This window comes from Bubalus kerabau, chromosome 1 (assembly GCF_029407905.1).
Source record: "Bubalus kerabau isolate K-KA32 ecotype Philippines breed swamp buffalo chromosome 1, PCC_UOA_SB_1v2, whole genome shotgun sequence".
Taxonomy (NCBI): Eukaryota; Metazoa; Chordata; class Mammalia; order Artiodactyla; family Bovidae; genus Bubalus; species Bubalus kerabau.
Window position 1 is genome coordinate 56,066,384 of NC_073624.1, and position 16,493 is coordinate 56,082,876.

Sequence of the window (16,493 nt, forward strand, 5' to 3'; positions counted from 1 at the left end):
CCAATTCTTTTTTCATTGAAATTTTATAAATAATCATCCCCTCCTATACCTCAAGTACCAGCTTTTACATCGGGTAGGTAATTGCTAATAAGTTTTCTCTTAGTTATCACTGCAAGCACTATGAACCAAGGTTGGAATCCTAGAGAGTATTTCATTTAAATACCCTTCTCTCAGGTGATGCTAGTGGTAAAGAAGTCACCTGCAAATTCAGGAGATGCAGGAGACATGCGTTTGATCCCTGGGTTTGGAAGATCCCCTGGAGGAGGAAATGTCAACCCACTTCAGTATTCTCACCTGGAAAATCCCATAGACAGGGGAGCCTGGCTGGCTACAGTCCATGAGGTCACAAAGAATCAGACGTGACTAAGTATACACACACACACTCTAACCACTACCCAATATATTATACAGAAGTGCAGACACCAATGGAGAAGGCAATGGCAAGCCACTCCAGTACTCTTGCCTGGAGAATCCCATGGACGGAGGAGCCCAGTAGGCTACACTCCATGGGGTTGCAAAGAGTCAGACATGACTGAGCGACTTCACTTTCACTTTCAAAAGAGATAATAAATGGCAGGAAGAATTTTGAGGCTCAATTTAGAATGGAATGATTCAAAGAAGAATTTATTGGCATTCTGTTTACAGAACTGTTTTTCTATGTAATGTCATTTACTGGCTTTTCCCCACAATGCAATGCACACAGTCCTTTTACTCAGTAAAAGACTTTCCCTTCTTGGCCTCTGATAAATGCTCCTGAACTCTTGTCATGCCTCTTCCTGCCCCACCTGTCAATAACCCTAACCCTAATCCTAACTGTCTTAGAAAGTCTTCAATTTACTGTGATACATTCACAATTTTTTTCTTCACTTCTTTTTTGTGACTCTTCATCTAATCAGTAACCTCCTTAAATCACACTGTATAAGCTGTTTACTCCATTATATATATTAGCTGCATAAAATGTACCTCAAAGGATTTGCAGCCAGGGGAAAAACACAAAACAAAACTTCTTTTGCAAAATGCTGTTAGGGGTGCTATGCTGCTGCTGCTGTTTATTTGCTAACTTATGTCTGACTCTTTGCAACCCCATGGACTGTCACCTGCCAGGCTCCTCTGTCCATGGGATCTCCCAGGCAAGAATACCAGAGTAGGCTGCCATTCCCTTATCCATGGGATTTTCCCTGATCCAGGGACCAAACCAGGTCTCCTGTGTCTCCTGCATTTCAGGCAGATTCTTTACCACTGCACTACCTGGGAAGGCTGATGAGTGCTATACTGCAGGATTATTTAAAGTCCTCTGGAAATACAGAGAATGTAGAGATTGGCTCTGTTTGGGTAGGTCAGATTTGGTTCACAGGGAAGGCAATCTCAGAAAATGGCTTTAAAAAAACAGAGCATACTCTATAATCAGTGATAGAATAAACATTTCCTGTGCTAAAAAGACATGTCTAAGGTTGAAAGGTCTCTGAAATCAGAAAGAGAGAGAAAGGTAGTTGTACATAAAAAGAAAACTCAAGCTAGACAAATTATAGTTGAACCAAGAAGACAAAATGTAATGTTAATTTTGACTCACTCCTGAAACCTCACTAAAATGGGATTAAAGGAGTTTAAGATTAACAACTCAAGGTATAGAGAATTGCAGAGGACATGAAAGCAATGCAGGTTTGGAAACATGAAAGCTGATGGACAAGTAGAACTGACTAGCAGACCAGAAAAAGCTGAATCCAAACTGAAGCCCAGCACTAAACTGATCTGTGTTGCAGAATCCAAGAGAGTCTCAGAAATTGGACTCCTCAGGTATCCAGAAACTGAATGCTGGAGCTAAATAGGGGTGAACTCATTGAAAAACCTGAACAAGAAGCAGTAGGGTTCCTGGGCCACCAGTTGACTGTACAAGTTGAATGCCTGTTCTTCTGCAGCCTTGGCAGAAGTTTGAAGGCTCTCTTCTGTTACACACTGAAATGGACCCTGGGCTTGGGAACACCAGTCTCATTGAGAATTGAGGTAAGGTGTGTTATTAAAAGAAGAAAATGAGAAAATATTGGAAAGAACATACTAAATGGTGATATGTGGGAGACTCCGTTCTTAACTTCATACCCAGAATACTAATAGCCACAATTTTACAACATTCAGGCAGTGAATTAAAGAACTTTGCTCTGGAGAAATTGACCCACTGGGGAAAAATTATATAAATATATATATATATTATATGTATAATATGTATATGTGAATATATATATATCATAATCATGATATATATACAGTTTTCCCAAAGAAATAGCCCTTTTCTATTACCCAAAAATGAAGCATATCATTTAAAACCTATACACAAACACACAGATACAGAACCTCTTAGCTCTTGAATATGATGGGACTACCAAGTTCAACAAACATCTGAGGAGAGACTATAACACTTAAGGAAAAAACAAAAGCAAACAAAGACGCCAATAGAGAAACTCGGAGGAAAAGGTTCAATACTGGAAACAGAATAAAACGTCAAACATAGATTAATATCTTTCATGAGGTAAGATGTAGGCGATAGGTCTCCATACTCCCTTTGATCCCCTCCCGCCTCATTCTGATTTGAATTCACTCCAGTTAGGTTTTCATCCCCAACACTCCATTGGAACTGCTAGTGTCAAGGTCATTATGACACCAGTGTTTGACAAATCCAATGGCCAATTTGCATTCTTATCTTATTTTAACTAATCAGCAAAAATTGACACAGTCAATCATTTCCTCTTCTTTTAAACATAGCCTTCACTTGGCTTATAGGTCATCACACCTATAAGCTTTTGCTCTTACACACTTTTGCTCTTACCCACTTGATGTTTCTACATGTGTTGATTCTTCCTCATCTCCCTGATACTTTACAGTTGCCCAAAGACTCAGTATTTATATTTCCTCTCAATCTATACCAACTCTTTAGATGATGCCATGCACTTCAAAGCTTTTTATATATTATTTATGTTAATGAATACCAAATTTATGTCTACAGCATGGACCTCATCCTTGAACTCCAATTTCATGTATTCAACAGCCAACCACACTTTGCTATCTGGTTACTGAATAGACATCTCAAATTTGACATGTTTAGACATACAGTTCTTACTATGATGAAATAATTTGTATCATATTTACCTTCCCACAATAAACAATTGAAAATTGAACAAAAATAATTTTGTAACATATACAAATATTGAATCATTATGTTGTACACCCAAAATTAATGTCAATTGTACTTTCATAAAAATTGAACAACAATACATGAAGAAACTACTTTAGGCATTAGACAAAACAATACAAGTATTATTCTCGAGAGAAGAAAAATGCATGAGGTGATCTTCATATGTCTCTTACTTTCTACATTTTACAAATAGCAGCACAAACAATGGATCACAAACAGAAAGGAGAAATGTTAACAAGTAGAAACAGCAAAGTGAAATTTGTGAGTAAAGATACAAAAGAAGAGAGAGCTATATGGAATAGCCCCATATATCTGCACAGAGATCTCCTTTACTCTCTGGATGAATACTAAGTTATGCATGGACAGAGAAAGACTCCAAGAGGTCTTATATGGAGCAACTACTTCAGAGCCATGAGATTAATGCAGATCCCAAAGCTCTCACAATACTGAGAGATGTTCATATTTTCACAAGCCAAATGAAGAGATTTGACTGGATACCCACAGATATCTAGTTGCAACCCCAGAATGGATACACGTTAAAGGAAGGCTTATTCCATCACTAGATTAAGGACTATTCTAGACTCTCCCAAAGAAAGCTTAAAATCAAGTAGGATCAAACTTATTGAGTAAAGTTCCTGCTAGCTAAAACAAACTTCAACATTGTTTAAAGAAAGACATAATGTTAAACACACTCTCATCAGATTTTCAACAACATTGTATCTTAAATGTCTGGCATACAATTAAAAATTACTAAACTGATGAAGAAGCTGGAAAAATGTATTAAAACCCAAAACTAGGAAGAAAAAGTCAATAGAAATTCAGTAGAAAAAGTCAGTAGAAAAGTTAATAGAGACTGCACTAATGTTGGAATTCAATAACAAGGACTTTAAAATAACTGGGGCTTCCCAAGTGGCTCAGACAGTAAAGACTTCCTGCAATGCAAGAGACACAGGTTTGATCCCTGGGTTGGGAAGATCCCCTGGAGAAGGAAATGGCAACCCATTCTTGACTGGAGAATTCCATGGACAGAGGAGCCTGGCAGGCTACAGTCCATGGGGCCACAAAGGGTCAGACATGACTGAGCAACTAACACTCTTGAAATAACTACAGTTTATCCCTGAACAACAGGGATTTGCACTGCATGGGTCAACTTATACACAGGCTTTTTTGATGAATATATATAGTCAGCCCTCCACACCAGTATGTTCTGCGTCCACAGGCTGAACTAACTGTGTATCATGTATACTACATTTACAATCTGCAATGGTTCAATCTGTGGACACAAAATTTGCAGATTCAGAGGGCTGACTATAGAACTTGAACATCTACAGATTTTGGTATCTACAGTGGGTCCTGGAACCAATCAATCCTCTGTGGATACCAAGGGAATACTATATTATAAATATGTTTAAGTGTTGAGTGAATAGATACAGAATCTAAAAAGAGAAATAAAAATCAGTGTGGGGGTGGGAGGGAGGAAAGAATGGACATTCTAGAACTCAAAAAGGAATATCTGAAATACTTAGGCTTAACTATAAACTACACATTGCAGGTGAAAAGATTAGTTTTGGAGACTGGACAAAAGGAACTATATCTAAACCAAAGCTCACAAAAAATAAAATAAGACTGAAAAAAATGAATACAGCTGCAGTGGCCTGTGAAACAATATCAAGTTATCTAACAAATATATAGTTGCAATTCTAGAGGGAGAGGGGAAAGACATTGGAGTCAAAAAATTTTAAAAATTAAAGAAACAATGACCACAAATTCTTCAAGAAGCTCAACTAACTCTAGCCAGATAAACCTAAGAAAAACTAGACCTAGGCACATAATAGTCAAATTGCTGAAAACTAAAAAGTAAGAGAAAATTTGCAAAGGGACCAGAGAAAAAGAGTCCATTGCATAGAGATAAATAAGATGATTGCTCACTTCTCATTAGAAATAGTACAACCAGGTAACAATGACATGGCACATTTAAAGCACTGAAAGGAAAATATCATTGACCTAGAATCCTATATCCAGAAAAAAATATGCTTTAAAATTTGAGGTAAAATATATAGTCAAATAAAATCTGAGAAAATTCATGAATAGTAGACCTGCACATCAAGCCCAAGGAAAATATCAGACAGAAATTTAGATCTGCAAGGAATGAAGAGTGACGAAAATATATATGGGCAAAAATAAATGACTTTTCTCAATTTCTCTAAAGATTTGACTATTTAAAGCAAGGATAATAGTTTCCTGTGGAGTTTATAAGATGTGCAGAACAATTCATCAAGAAGACATGACAGTTTAAAATGTGTATGTGAATAGTAACAAAGTTTCAAAAGAAATGAAGCAAAAACTAGCAGAACCAAATGAAGAAATATAAGTCCATACTCATAGTTTAAGGTATTAACCCTCTTCTCTATTGTCAACAGAGTAAAAAAAACAAACAAACAAAAAAAAAAACCTGGCAATATTAGAAAAAGATTTGAACAATATTGTGACAAGTTTTACTTTCCACAAATGTCCTCAGCAATATTTACAGCCTCATATGCTCTTCTAGAACCTCCTCACACCCCCATCAAGAGATGGAGTCAATGGACTCTCTTCTAGACTGAACAGACAGCATTCTGAGACTGCTGCTACAAACAGAACATGGCAGAAGTAAGCTTTATGACTTCCAAGGCTAAGTCAAAACAGGTAATATATCATCTACTTAGCTTTCTCCCTCTCTCATAACACGCAACTTGAGTGCTTTAAACCAACATCTTCCCTGAGCCACCATGCTACAGAGTGAGACCACATTAAAATAGAGACGCCTAAGAAGCTTAAGATGATTCCAGCTTCCAACCCAGCCCCAACCAGCTAATGCTGAGTGGAACTTGCCTTTGAGATGTCCCAGCTGATGCTGGTTGGGGCACAGTAAACTGTTCCCACTAAACCTTGCTGGAACAACAACATTTGAGCCAAATAAATGTTGCTGTTTTAAGCCACTAAATATGGGGGATATATGTTACACAGTCATTGATAACAGATATCTTTGCCAGCCAACATGATCTAACTGAAAAATATAGGATGCCATACCCAAACAACTAAAGAATCTAAGTACTCACAGTACATTTCATCAATATAGATCATATGTTGGGCATAAACAAATATGAATGAGTTTAGAAGGACTAAGTCATACTAAGTTAGAAATTAATAAAGAGGGAATTCCCTGGTGGTCCAGTGGTCAGGACTCTACGTTTTCACTTCTGCGGACACATGTTCCATCCCTGGTCAGGAAACTGGGATCTTGTGGACCATGTGGAATGGCCAAGAAAAAGAAAAAGAAATTAATGAAGAAACCGAATTAAAAATTAATAACAAATAGATATTTTAAAAATTCCCAAATATATAAAATTTTTTTTAAAAAAAGGCTTCCCTGATAGCTCAATTGGTAAAGAATCCTTCTGCAATGCAGGAGACCCTGGTTCAATTCCTGGATTGGGAATTGAATTCCTGGATCCACTGGAGAAGGTATAGGTTACCCACTCAAGTATTTTCGGGCTTCCCTTGTGGCTCAGCTGGTAAAGAATCCACATGCAATGCAGGAGACCTGGGTTTGATCCCTCGGTTGGGAAGATCCCCTGGAGAAGGGAAAGGCTACCCACTCCAGTATTCTGGGCTGGAGAACGACATGGACTCTATAGTCCATGGGGTCACAAAGAGTAGGACACAATTAAGCGCCTTTCACTTTCACTTCACTTTCACTTTCAACACTAAAAGAAGCCAACATCAAAGAAGAAATCAAAAAGAGAATTTGAAAATACTTTGAAATAAATAAGGAGAACAAATGTATCAAAAACTATGGGAGGCATCTAAAGTAGCATTTAAAAGGAAATTTATAGATGTACTGGATCTTTTCCTTTAAAAGAAAGGTTGAAAATTAACTGTCTAAACTTATACCTTAAAACTCTAGAAAAGAAAGAGTAAATGAAACCCAAAATATGAAAGTGTAGAGAATTAATAAATACAAGAGAAGAAATCAATGAAATTAAAAAGTCAAACAGTATACAAAAATCAATAAAACCAGAAGCTAGTTCTTTGAAAGTTTAATAAACTTGACATTATCTTGCCAAAACTGATCAAAAAAGAAGAGAAAACAGAGTGGGGTGGGAGAGGAAGACAAAGCATCCAGAATGAAAGTCATAACAAGGGTGATACTTCATGACTAAGTGGGGTTTATCCCAGGAAGGCAAGATTCGTTGCAGTGAAAACCAAATCAACACAATTCACCAAGTTAATAGAATAAAATGATTAACTCAATAATTTCCCCAATAGAAGTAGAAAAAACATTTAACAAAATTAACACTTTTTCTTGATAAGAACTCGCAGCAAAATCGTAATAGAAGGAAACACCTTTAACTTTTTTTCTTTATTGACAAGTCTCTCTACTTTAGCCTTTCACTCTTAGAGCCTATTCTCAACAGAGCAACAAAGTTATCTTGTTAAAATACAATTAGATTAATTTAGCTCTTTTGTCCCAAACACTCTGTTACTCCAAATTTTGCTTCTGCATTTTGCTTAAATTGAAAAGATATTAACTTGGTTATGTACATCATAATCTCTAAAAGAAGGACTAAAAATACTAAGAGATATAGCAAGTCAATGAATTAAAATGGGTTACCAAAGAAAGAAGGCAGGAAAAGGAAAAAGGAACAAAAAGCTACAGGAGACAAGCAAAAAAAGCAAGTAATTTATAAAGACTTAAATGCAATAGTCAATAGTTACATTAATGGTAAATGATCCACATACCAATTAAAAGTCAGTGATTGTTAGATGAGAAAATCAAAATATTCTAATAGACAACTACAAAAAAGCTACTTTAATAGTAAAACAGAAGCATCCCTACAATAATCAAGAACAAGTGAAATATGTCTGCTAGATCTATTATTAGTTAACATTATTCTGGAAAAGTTTGCCAACATAATTGGGAAAGAAAGAAAATTTAAAAGTACAAATATTGGAAAGAGGAAGAAAAAGCAACATTATTTGTAGAGGACATCATTGTGTAAGTATAAAACTGATCAAAATAATCTGAAAAGCAACCAGGGTTTATACAAAGATTAGTAGAGTAGTAATTAAAAAATAAATAAAGCTCAATATGTGTCTACATTCCAGCAATAAGAAGTTAGAAAGTAAATTGCTAATAGCAAAACATATATCACCTAAGAGTTAAACTCATGAGAAATGTACAGAATCTCTGTGAATAAAAACACAATATTGTTATTGAAGAACATAAAAGAAAACTTGTCTAAACGGAGAACTATATCATGTTACTGGGTCAGAAGATTTAATATTATCAAGATGTCATTGCTTCCCAAATAAATAAATAAACTCAGAGTATTCCCAGTGGGTTTGAGGATTTATTTTTGGAAATGCAAGAAATTATTCTGAAATTCATCTGGAAGAATAATACATGAAACTAAGTGGGATATTCAGGAAATTATAGAAATGAGAGGACTTTATTATGCTAGGAAATAAAATGTACTCATATATAAAATAATAATTACAACATTGTAGTACTTCCATAAAAACAAGCAAGAGTGAGAGAGAATTTAAAGCTTAGAGCAATTTCTTCATAAGCATAAGATTAATTTGTTAATAGTGGAATCTTAAATCAGTGAAAAAGTAAATTAGTCTATAAATAGGAACGGAGAGCTTGACTATCAATTTAGGGGAAAATAAGTTAGATTAATATTCAACATAATTCAAAATAAAGTCCAGGATTATTAGGGATTTAAATAGAAAAACAAGCTCTATGCCACTAAAGAAATACATATATAAATATATAATCTTGGTATGGTAAAGAAAATGACACCCAAGGCATACAGGAAAATATTAAACTTCTTTATATTTATTTCTATAAATAGGTTTTATTTGGCAAAATAATACATTGAATATAAAACCAAAAATGCAAGTGATTAACTGAGAAAAATATACCTTTAAGAAAAAGCTCATATTAATCCATAGAAAGCTGACAAAGAGTCTTTGTCACAAATAAAAATCACTAACAGACAATGATAGAAAACTCTCAAAAGATGTAACTACCTGCCACATAATAATTAAAAGTGCAACTTAACAAGCATACCATGTTAGAATATCAAACAGGCAAAGCTCCATATATGTATTAGTAAGGGTATAGAAAAATATACTAGTGAAAGGGTATGGATTTGTATAATTTTTTTGAAAAATAGATTGGAATTCTTGAAATTTTGTAAATATACCATTTAAGGGAGTTAATCCTAACAAAACAATAACAGATTCCTCTAAATGGATATCCCCAGTACCTGATTATAAAACAGCAAACCAAAAAATGGCTCTATTCACTTTGTTTTTTAAGAAATCAAATCAAAACAACGAGACAGAGAGAGAGAAGGATGATCTTTGGTGAAACTAGGATATACTTGTAGCTTTGAACTATATTTGAGAAAGAGCTACCAAAGCCAGGAAAGTCAAACAGGAATGCAGGGAAATGCCTAAAGAGACATCTGTGGGAGAAGATCTCAAACAAATGAGGCAGAGCCCAGTTAGTTATCAAAGCACGGAGCACAACATGAGAGGCAAAACCACAAGGTTTGTCTGGAACAGTGGGAATAGGATGCCTGGGTCTTTAGAGGAAGTTTCCCAAACCCTGTAGAATAGAAAGACAAAAAAGAAATGAACGAGGAAACACATATTTTTTTGAGAAAAGCAATGTGTTGTTGAGGAAGGGTAAAGGATATAGAGCTTGAATTATGAGCAGTCCAGAAACTGCTGATTTCTTTGCACTGGGGAGAAATGAAGGTTAGAACAATTCACACACACACACACACTGCTGAGCCATAAAGAGCTTTACTGTGAACCAAGGAAAGTTAATGCTTGCCTGGAACACTACTCTAGGGTCTTCCCTGAAGAAATATCTCAAAAATAACTGGAAGAATTCACCTCATTCACAAAAGTAATAAGCAAAAAAGAACCAGACAAGTATGCATGCAAAGTTATTCCAGGAAAAGGAAGAAAAATGTGGGAAAAACACACGGCAGGTGATGAACACACACCAGAAAAATATGGCCACTGCTCAGATAAAAATCATGACCAAATACATGGTCATAAATACAAGGTACCTAATGAATCAAAGAGCTTAAAGCAGAGAACTGGAGGAGATGAAACCCAAGCTGGCAGATTTTAAAAATGAATAGAAAAAAAAATCCATCTAAGAAATCATGGCGACATTAAGCAGTACAAAGAGCCATCATTGAAATCACACTAAAGGATAGAAGAACACGATTAAGGAAATCAAGCAAAGTGATAGATATGAATTAGAAATGAAAACATAAATCAATACAAACAAAAAGAAAAAACAAAGGCATAATTTTGAAAAACCTGAAAACCTTAAATCTATAACTTGGTTAGCAATCCATAACACCCACCACCAAAAAAAAAAAGAAGCCCTCATGCAATATGATCTATACTGAAACTAGTGATAGCATGGGACTTCAAAGATGAAAAACAAAACCCAGAAAACTTCGGGCGTGCAGGCAAAATGATTAAGTAACCTACAAGCCTGAGACACATTCCTATTTGTTACCCCTAAATTTACTCTTATTTCTGGCTGTATAACCACCCAACTAGACACTGCGTTTCCTAACCTTCTTTGCAATTAGTTAGTGTGGCCGTACTCTTGCCTAGAAAATCCCATGGATGGAGGAGCCTGGTGGGCTGCAGTCCATGGGGTCGAGAAGAGTCAGACACGACTGAGCGACTTCACTTTCACTTTTCACTTTCATGTATTGGAGAAGGAAATGGCAACCCACTCCCGTGTTCTTGCCTGGAGAATCCCAGGGACGGGGGAGCCTGGTGGTCTGCCGTCTATGGGGTCGCACAGAGTCGGACACAACTAAAGTGACTTAGCAGCAGTAGCAGAAGCAGCAGGGTGGCCGTATGAGTATGTTCTGGATAACTGGATACACACTAAAATGAAGTGTGCAAAGTAATCGAAAATTTAAAGAAAAGCTACTTTCTCTGAATGTTGCCACTGCATCTCTCTTGCAAACTGGAATATAGATGTGCCAGCAACACACCTTTAATCTTGGGAATGAGAATAATGCCCTAGGGGATGGTGGAGCAATAAGACAGAACAAATTGCTCCCTAGATAACTATGCAGTAGTCGCTCTGATAACAGACCAGACCAGATAGATGAGAGAGAAAATAAAGTTCAGTCTTATTTAAATCACTGTATCTTATACTTTGTTTCAGTATCATATTCTTTCTCATACCTAATATAAAGAGAAAAGCTAGACTGGCCTCATATTTCACAATAATATTCAACGCTGTAGACTTAGGTATGATACTGTCTTAGTTAGGGCTACTCTAACAGAATGGGGATTCACTGGTGGCTCAGATGGTAAAGAGTCTGCCTACAGTGCAGAATACCTGGGGTTTGATCCCTGGGTTGGGATGATCCCCTGGAGAAGGGAAAGGCAACCCACTCCATTATTCTTGCCTGGAAAATCCCATGGGTGGAGGAGCCTGGCAGGCTACAATCCATGGAGTCGCAAAGAGTTGGACATGACTGAGCGACTTCACTTTCTTTCTCTCTTTTCACTCTAATAGAAGTCTATACAATGGGTGCTTATAAAAAACAGAAATTTATTTCTCACAGTTCTGAAGACTGGTAAGGCTAAGATCAAGGACAAATTTGGTGTCTGGTAAGGGCCTGCTTCCTGACCTGTAGATGGCTGTCCTTCAACTGTATCTCCCTATAGAAGAACCGGTGAGGGAGCTCCCTGGGGTCTCTTTTACCGAAGCAGTAATCCCATTCCTGACAGCTCCACCCTCATGACACCATCAATTCCCCAGATCCCTACCTTCAAATACTATCACTCTAGAGATTAGTTTTCAACAAGTGAATCTTGGAAGGACACAACCAAGACCCAATAAAAAAGCTATTACAAGATGCAAATTATTATATATAAAAAAGATAAACAACAAGGTCCTCCTCTACAGTACAGGGAACTATATTCAGTATCCTGTGATAAACTATAATGGAAAAGAGTACAAAAAAGGATGTATACATATTGTATAATTGAATCACATTGCTGAACACTAGAAAATAACACAACTTTGTAAGTCAATTATATTCCAATAAACTAAATTTTTAGAAAAAGCTATTATAGACATATAGTATATAGATGGTATTATAAGAATAGATAATATATAGATGGTATTATAAGAATAGCATCTTAAATAAGATACTGCTCATCCTTTTCTTTTGGAGAAGGAAATGGCAACCCACTCCAGTATTCTTGCCTAGAGAATCCTGTGGACAGAGGATCCTGGGGACTGCTGTCCATAGGGTCGCACAGAGTCGGACACAACTGAAGCAACTTAGCATGCATTATAGACAGTCAGTTCAGTTCATTCGCTCAGTTGTGTCCAACTCTTTGTGACCCCATGGACTGCAGCACGCCAGGCCTCCCTGTCCATCACCAACTCCCAGAGTCCACCCAAACCCATGTCCATCAAGTCAGTGATGCCATCCAACCATCTCATCCTGTCATCCCCTTCTCCTCCTGCCATCAATCTTTCCCAGCATCACGGTCTTTTCAAATGAGTCAGCTCTTTGCATCAGGTCGCCAAAATATTGGAGTTTCAGCTTCAACATCAGTCCTTCCAATTAACACCTAGGACTTATCTCCTTTAGGATGGACTGGTTGGATCTCCTTGCAGTCCAAGGGACTCTCAAGAGTCTTCTCCAACACCACAGTTCAAAAGCATCAATTCTTTGGAGTTCAGCTTTCTTTATAGACAGTAAGAGAATTTAATAAAATGCCTGTTAGAAATTAATATAAAATTATTCCAGTTACAGCTTTGATAAACATTCTTATATTAAACCAAACCATAGAAAACAAACAAACCATACAAAAGCAAACAAAACCATAGAAAATTTGGATAAAATGAAAAATACATGTTTGAAAGCATGAAGAACTATCAAGTCACTAGAACTTGAGAGGTGAAGTTCTACAAGAGGCAAGAAGAGTGTTGAGATAAACCCCAAATTTTGCTCCATTATTCCTCTGAATGCATTTGCTGATTCACAAGCAGTTTAGAGTTTCACGTCTGAGAATCAAGCAGAAAGGGATGGCTCTGAGGCTGGAAGCTGAACGAAACTTTCTGTGGTCTCATAAGACTGAAGGAAAAAACCTGGAATTCAACAAAACAACCAAGACTTGAAAACACAAGATCATCAAGGGGAATGGAAATGTATTAATATTAAAATGAACTCAATGTTCAGCAATGCAGTTAACCTCTAGGAATTTGCTCATTTGTAAATAATATGGAGATGAGAACATAAGAAGCCAAGCAGAAAGTGGCAACCAGGATCCTGTATCAGTTTGCTTGGGCTCCCAAAAAAAGGACTTCAGACTAGGTGGCTTAAACAACAGAAATTTATCTTCTCACCATTCTGAATTTAGGAAGTCCAAGATCAAGGAGGTTATTAGCAGAGCTGGTTTCTTCTCAGGTCTCTCTTTGTCTGGGTAGATGGCCATTTTCTATCTGTGCTTTCACATGGTCTTCCCTGTGTGCATGGCTCTGTCCTAATCTCATAAGGACAGCAGTAATATTGGACTAGGGTTCAATGTAATGACTTCATTTTTAACATAATTACCTCCTGAAAGGGTTTATCTCCTTTATTTCCCAATAGAGTCTCCTTCTGAGGTACTAGTGGTTAGGATCTCAATATATGATTTTAGGAAGGATACAGTGGAGCCCATAACATGTCCTAAGAAGTACAGAAAAACTTTAGGCAGTTCACTGATGGTAGAGGGACAAAAATTGGGCCTCAAGGCCCATAAAAGGGAAGGAACTCTAATAAACATGCTCGACATTTAGTTAGGTCCCCTGAGAGATTATATCTTAAAGCCAAATTGGAAATGGATTAGTCTTCACAGTGGAATCCATCTTTGAATCAGCTCAGTCCAGGCTGGATTGAAGCAATTACCTGTCAGAAGCAACTGCAAATCTTCTCTGAAGGAACGGACAGTATTTAGACCCTCAAATTATTTCTAAAATTTTTTCATATGCAAGTCTTATCACTCAATAAAAAATTATAAGATAGTTCAGGAAATAGAGACAAACAGCTGAAAATCAAGAGGAAAAGAAATAGAAGAAATACTGAAGATCCAGAGTTACTATTCTAGATAAACTTTATATTTTATTTTAGTCCCTCAGTCATGTCTGACTCTTTGCAACCCATGGACTGTTTTGCAACCTCCAGCCTCCTCCATCCATGGAATTCTCCAGGAAAGAATACTGGAGTGAGTTGCCATTTCCTTCTCCAGGGGATCTTCCTGACCCAGGAATAGAACCCAGGTTTCCTGCATTGCAGGTAGATTCTTTACTGTCTGAGCCACCAAGGAAGCCCAAGATACATTATACTGGTTTTCAGAAGGGCCTCAAAGATATCAAATATATCTGCAAGTAAATTAACCACCTGTTGAAACACAGCCTAACAATTCCTTAAAGAAGACAAAAAAAGAAAAACACTCAACAATGTAAACCAGACAATAACCTGTGTTTAATACAAAATTAGTGGGCATGCCAAGAACAAAAATTTGACCATAAACAAAAAGTGTTTTAGAAAGACACATGTTCAGAAACGATAAAGATGATGGAACTAGCAAACAAGAGTGTTAAAATAGCTACTGTAAACTACACTGAGGGCTTCTCTGGTGGCTCAGTAGTAAAGAATCCTCCTGCCAATGCAGGAGATTCAGGTTCAGTCCCTGGGTGGGAATGATCCCTTGGAGAAGGAAATAGCAACCCACTCCAGAATTTTTGCCAGGGAAATCACACAGACAGAGGAGCATGGTGGGCTACAGTCCATGGGGTTGCAGCAGAGTCAGACACAACTTAGTAACTAAACAACAACACTACACTGGAGTATTTAAAGCAAAACACACACGTAGTAAGAAAAGAAATTTTATGAAGTCTGGAGACAGTTTCAAAGATAGGAGAAAGCTGATAAGTTGTAGGAAACCAATGATGAAGAAAAAAAATCTTAAAAAAGCAGCTAGAAAAAAATTATGTGATAAACAAAGGAACCAAAACAGAAATAATTGAACTTATTATTATAACTATGTAAACTGGAAGATAATTAAACAACATTTTTAAACTACTAAAAGAAAAAAAAAACCATGTAAATATAGAGTTCTACGATCAGTAAAAAATATCATTCAAAATAAAGATGAAATAAACATAGTATAATTAAAGACATACGTGTTGTTGAAAATATTTATCACCAGGATATCTGTATCAAAAGAAATGTTAAAGCTTTTCAGACAGAAGAAAAATAATACCAGGTAGAAAGTTAGATCTACAGAAAAGAATGAAGAAAAGAATAAATGACAAAGATATGGATAAATATAAAATTTTATCTCATTTAAAAAATTTATTTCAAAGATGTCTATTTAGGGTAAAAGTCATAATAATATATTGTGGAATTTGTAACATGCAGAAGTAAAGTGCATGGCAACAATAAGATAAAAGAGCACAGGCAAATGGAAGTATACTGTTGTTTCTTATATTACATGTGAAATGGTATATTATTTGACAGAAGAGTGTTAGAAGTTACAGATGCATGTTTCATACCTGCAGCACCCATTAAGGCAATGAAGTTAACAATGAAGAGATACTGGAATTTGAAAAATAATCAAATCAAAAGAAGGCAAAAATGAAAAAAAAAAAGGTAAAGATGGAAATTTCCAGATTGAATAAACATGAAAGTAACTCAAATTTCACTCATAAATTTATTAAAAAAATATTTAATTCAGCTGCAATGAGAAGTAGTTTTTAATTTCAGTTTGGCAAAAAAAAAAAAAAAAAAAAGTCTGCTAACACTATTGTCACTCAGATGTGGGGAAACAACCACTCCTGCATTGTTAGTAGTCAGGTAAACAGGTACAACCTTATGAAGCTGAATCACCTACATTTCTAAGGATTAGAGATGCACACAGTATTTGACCCAGGAACATTGCTTATAGATGTTTATGCTACAGGTAGCTACATTTCATCCATGAAATGATATATATGCAAAAATATGCAAAAATATCAACTGCAAAATTATTTCTAATAAAAATTAGATTGGAAGCAATCTAAATGAGCATCAAGAGGAGAATGGCTGGATAGGAGTAAAACTATGAACATACATACAAATAGACTACTATATATAGTAATCTACCCAAGTAATTCCACAGACTGTCTCCCTAGTTAATATGTTCCTAACAAAACAACTCTTGG

At 36.2% G+C, this 16,493-nt stretch overlaps 1 long non-coding RNA gene across 1 annotated transcript; it reads right to left on the bottom strand.

Annotated features, from left to right (window-relative positions):
- Nucleotides 1–12,990: 12,990 nt before the first annotated feature.
- On the bottom strand, nucleotides 12,991–13,792 carry LOC129648714 (uncharacterized). Its single transcript, XR_008712854.1, has 2 exons — nucleotides 13,656–13,792; nucleotides 12,991–13,397 (listed from the first exon to the last, which is right to left on the bottom strand). It is a non-coding gene; the product is annotated as an uncharacterized LOC129648714 (long non-coding RNA).
- Between the last annotated feature and the right edge of the window lie 2,701 nt (nucleotides 13,793–16,493).